Source organism: Malania oleifera, chromosome 3 (assembly GCF_029873635.1).
Source record: "Malania oleifera isolate guangnan ecotype guangnan chromosome 3, ASM2987363v1, whole genome shotgun sequence".
Lineage (NCBI taxonomy): Eukaryota > Viridiplantae > Streptophyta > Magnoliopsida > Santalales > Ximeniaceae > Malania > Malania oleifera.
This window is the reverse complement of record NC_080419.1, coordinates 51,824,977-51,830,499: the sequence shown is the minus strand read 5'-3', so window position 1 is coordinate 51,830,499 and position 5,523 is coordinate 51,824,977. Positions and strand designations below refer to the sequence as shown.

General features: G+C 30.4%; 1 long non-coding RNA gene across 1 annotated transcript; it reads left to right on the top strand.

The window, feature by feature from the left end:
* The first annotated feature begins 2,111 nt into the window (after window positions 1–2,111).
* LOC131151887 (uncharacterized) lies at window positions 2,112–5,076 on the top strand. The gene is made up of 2 exons (XR_009135794.1): window positions 2,112–2,315; window positions 4,767–5,076. It is a non-coding gene; the product is annotated as an uncharacterized LOC131151887 (long non-coding RNA).
* Window positions 5,077–5,523: the final 447 nt, after the last annotated feature.

Sequence of the window (5,523 nt, the reverse complement as noted above, 5' to 3'; positions counted from 1 at the left end):
GTCGCCCAACCCCTGTTGCTTCCTTTTTCATGAACTTTTTTGCTATTTTTATAGAAAATTGATTTTTCTTAAGGGGCACACACACACACAAGATCAGCGCAGTAATCATTAACAATTGTGCAAAGAGTATACCAATGCACAGTGGAAACACAAATTGAATCAAAATGTGCAATGCAGCAACCAACGAGATGAACAATACGTAAACAATCAATCACAAAAGAGAATAAAGAAAAGCAATAAAAACACGATTTTAGGGGAGGGGAAGAATGGGATATTTGGGAAACTTTTTAGTGACGACTTAAAAGTCGTCACTAATGCATTTTCAGTATACATTTTTTATTTAAAAAAATTGTTAACTAATCGTGACGGAACAGATCCATCGCTAAAAATAAACAGTAGTGATAGAACTTAATCTGTCACTAATATATTCTACAGACAGTTTTAGTGATGATTTTAAATCGTCACTAAAAGTAGACTATTAGTGATCCATATTTTTCGTCATAAATAATTTAAAAATAATTACTAATATATTGGCGTCATGGCTAGAGCAGAAAACGTACGTTTAGTGACAAATTGTAATCTGTCACTAATAATACATTATTAGTGGCGAATGTAATTTTTCGTCACTAATAGTTTACGTATTAGTGACGAATTTTTGTTTTGTCACTAAAAGTGCATTATTATATTAGTGGTGCTTTTTGGTACGTTACTAATACTTTCGTCACTAAAAAAAGACATTTCTTTTTTTAGTGAAAGCAACAAGCAATCATCTTTAGTAGACCCTAATTGATAAATTTATTATTTAGGCTCATTAAAATATTTAGTCAAACACTAATATTACGTATTTTTGATCAATTAGTTTAATTCTAGGCATTGTAAATTTTTAATATCTACAAGGTCTATAAGATTTTTGAAACCTTATGTCTTTTGGATGAACTTTTAGTGAGGTCTGTCAAATATTTGAGACTTTAGTAGAGATCAACATCATTTACCTTACTTTAAGAGACATTTGGTTGGTTACATCTTTCAACATTCTCGAGCATATAATGCGCATTACATCTCCCTCACACATGAGTCACATTTAAAAAATGTATAGTTTATCAATTTCATGAATTTTAGTAAGAGAGAGAGAGAGAGAGAGAGAGAGAGAGAGAGAGAGAGAGAGAGAGAGAGAATAGAGAGAGAGATGCACATCATATCACACCTTCTACAAAAATTGACAAGAGAGGAACCTGATTGATATCTTCTTCTCGTTTTGAAATCCCCAGCCAAATGTGATCAGCAAATTAAATCCCTAGAATTTAGAGAGAGGGAGAGAGAAGATGATGATGAAAGGAGCAATTGTGATCTCACCCGTTTGATGAAATGGGACTTGCAGAAGCTGGTCCGGCGTGGGGTGGGTGGGGACAGGTCAAGATATTTGGGGGCATAATCATGAAGTTTTCAAGAAAGGATAAGGGTATTTTGGTCTTTATGATTTTTTTTTGGGAGCATTGCCACATTCTTGGTTATAATACCGCCCACACAGTCCCATTCCTACATAACATGGACACAAAATGATGGTATAAGATGGTTGGATTCTAACATTTTTATTTTGAACCAAACATGGTCATGTTTTAGATTACTGGAATAATGCATTACTGATGCTCCCATTATGCGAATCAAACATCCCCTTATAGGAATAAAATATCCCCACAAAACAAGAGTATTCAGTTGGTAAGACTAAAACTCAAAATCTCCTAATAACTAGCTTTGATACCATGTTAAATTATCACTTTACCTAAAATTTTAAATTGTTAGGTTTGTGTATCAATAATATATATCAAGCTTTAACAAATTAAACTGAATTGAACATCAGCATATAAATTTCGTATATATCTTTTAAGATTTTACCATGCCAACCAAAGAAAAAATATTAAATGGATGACTTAATTAAATTTTTCTTTAGCTAAAATTGCAGTACGTAGGGGGGATTGGCTGGTGGTGGGAGTTAAGGTGTAAACGTCAATATATATATTTTAAACTCTACCAGCAGGAAGCTTCCTGCCATCTTCCTCCAGTTATTACGTGACTCACTATATATATATATAACGCATTCCATGCAGCAGGCCAGTTCATACATATTCTCCTTAGCTCACTAATTAATCAACCAGGGAATTATAGAGAATGATCAGAGAGGTAGAAGCAGTGGTTAATGGAGACGTTGGGATATATATATCTTACTATGTTCCTCCCTCCCCTTCCCCCTCTCCTCCCACTCCTCCTTTCTCTCTCTCCTATGCCATGGGTCTCATTCTCAAGCTCTGGTTTAAGAGGTATGCATATCTAATCATCTACCTCCTTTCAATTCAATTCCGCCCACCACCCTCCTCCTTTAATTTGTTTTTCTTTGTTATTATGATTTATCATTGTCCATTATTATTACTTTACTCTTATTATTATAATTATTAAACTTAATTTGAAGCCATGATGCCGTGTTATTTTAGTATTTCATTTATAACTCTTGTTTTGGAGTAGTTCTTAGAAGTTTCACGGTCCAATTTCATAAGAGAAATGGCTGGTAAAGCATCTTATTCCTGTGCAATAAATTAATGGAAGAAAAGAAATGGGTTTTTATTTCTCAAAATGTTTGCTTTGATTTTTCATTTTTAAAATTAAATCTCTGGCCGATTATAATGTTAGAAGTAGAGTAGTTAATTGGGACTGCTAGTCTAAAAAATGACCACTGATTTCATGACAGTCTGGGAACTGAAAAATAAAATATTATAACGACGGAGTTTAGATTTAAATTTGTGTGAATTTGATTAAAATATAATACAATTTTGTATTGATTTAATTTCTTACTTATCCACGTAAGTCCAAATTTGAGATCCCAATCGTATATTTTCAAATACAAAATTAATATTTGATCATAGTTCTCTTTTAAATGCACTTTTAAATAAGTGATAATACAAAAAAAAAAGAGTAAACAAAAGTTCCTCATTTGCAAATGAGAGAGAGAGAGAACAGTAGAATTTACTTTGAATTTTATGGTTTCCAAGTAGTATTAGGGATTATTTTCTGCATGAAGTATTTAAATCTCTAATTTATGATTTTATGCATAGTGTAATGAATGCTAAGATCAATGATTAATTTTAACACACACCGAAGTGAAAGGAAAAGCTAGAGAAATATTATAATTAACCATATAAGTTTCATTTTCTCAAATAAAATTAAAAAAAGGCTAAATATTTAAATTTCATTTGTTAGGCGAGAAAACGAGAAACAAATACTCTCGATGTCCTTAAGGGGACATCCTCACTAATGCTGAGGTTTTTGAGAATTTCATGTGTTAGGTTACCGTCTTACCTAAAAATTTAAACTGTTAAATCGTGGGCCAATAACGTATATCAAGCTTTAACATCATGAAATATCAAGTTTGAATTTTGTTTCGAAAGAGTGGACGTTATGAGATGAAAGATACATAATATTTTAGTAAAGACTAAGAGATAAAAAATATATATATGTTGATTTTTTTTAAATAAATTCCTTGCAGTGTCATTAAATTTTGTTTGAAGGTTAATATAGAAATGAAATCATTTTTTATTTGAAGATTTATGGGTTAAAAGCAATGAACAAGGGGAAAAAAATTAAATCTTTTAAGAGGAGTAGTAGGTGTCACTTATTAAGGTCCACATATAGTTCGACAAACCCTACCGGAGAGTTGATGAGAGGATCCAGTTGTTCCTCCCGAAGAATCTAATTTTTTTCTTGAACAAAAAACCAACAATGTAGATATATAATATTCAAATTCTTGTGTTGTCTAATATGTGTTGTCTAATATTTAAGTATGTATTCATATATTTAATTTCAATTTTTTTAAAAAAATTATAATCAAGAGTAGCTTTAAGTGATTGCAAATGTTTGGGGATAGTTTTAAATAGTTAAATGTGTGATTTTTAAATATTAATTTTTAAAATTATCCATTGATTTTGAGTGTAAATTACTATTTATTAAAGGAACCCAAAATTAGTTTTCAGCCTGCATCTTTTGACCAAAATTTACCCCCACAAAGTCCTTCCTCCTACACAACTTCAAAAGCCAACTACATCCAAGGGAAGGTTATGAATGTCATATATGTTTTTTTTTTTTTTTCAAAATGTAAATTTTTTAAAACAACTATTCTTATTCTTAACTACCATCCTTATCTTTCAAATTGTGAAATAAGAAATATAGTCTTCCTTCTCTTAAACAACAAAGGTACAATGGTGAGAAAAAAAAAATGAGGCTAGCTATATTTGAAAAAATACATATATACTCGCTCAACTTCCTTTCAAAACTACATATTTTTCTCAACTACAAAAGCATCAAAATGACTCAAATCCTTATTTATTTAAGAAAGTGTAAGTTAGCATTGTAAGTTACTACTGTTGATCAAAAGCAACGGAGCACATACATCGGGTGTGCCCATGGCTAGTGTGTGAATATTGAAAGACTTTTAAAATATTATGACTGAAAAATGCATGTTAAAGACGACCTAAAACTCTTTTAATCGCTAATAGATATTAATATGATATCGTAACATACTTTTATTAGTCTCTTGACTCATTTTTCATATGTCACATTACATTTTTGCCAAGTGACTAAATGCATACACTATATGCATACACATGCACACACAGACTCATAGACTCACATATATGTATGTGCATGTATATATATTGCATTACAAGTACTTTATAAGTGTTCAAACATCATTTAATATTGTTTATTTTTCTTATTTGCAGGGTAGTTCCACACAGTGGAATTTAAAAATATCGTAGCAAAGTCTATCGTACTAAGACCAACGAAGTATGATTTCAAAATCAAGTGGAACTAGTTGTCAAATCTTAGTTTTAAAGCTCCTGCATTGTATTAAGTTTCCTTAGCTCATGTCGAGGCCATCAAATCACTTCTCATTTTAGATGAAAATCCTTTTTAGACATTTTCTTAATCTTTTCGTTTCATGAATGTCTATCATGTTCAAAAAATTATGGATGGTGTAATTTCATTCTTATCAATGCATATATAGTAAAATTATAAACTACTTCTAACAAATTCAATGCTGTCGCTTGAATCAATATTTATGTTTATATTTAGTTATTTATTGTATTCAATGTACACTGTACTTTTGCCCATTCATTTAATTTTTAGATTTCTATCTTGTCATTCTTTTTTCATGGTGAATTTTAATCCGGGTAAAATGGTTTTTAAATTTTAAAATTTGTCCAGAAACTCAAATTTATAATTTCTCTAAATTATTTCATTGATTTATGAGTTAAAAAATTATGGTAATGCATGTGCATTGCAATAATGCCTAAAATACTTCAAAGAAGAAAGGGCAAGAGTGACAATTATACGTGCAACACAAAAAAATATATACAAGTTAAGAGAACATGTATACATATTGTATCATGTGTATCAAAGCCTCTAAGGTAAGTATCATTGGAGTTCATTAAATTTTTAATTTTTTTTAGGTAACTCAATTTTATAAAGTTATATTGT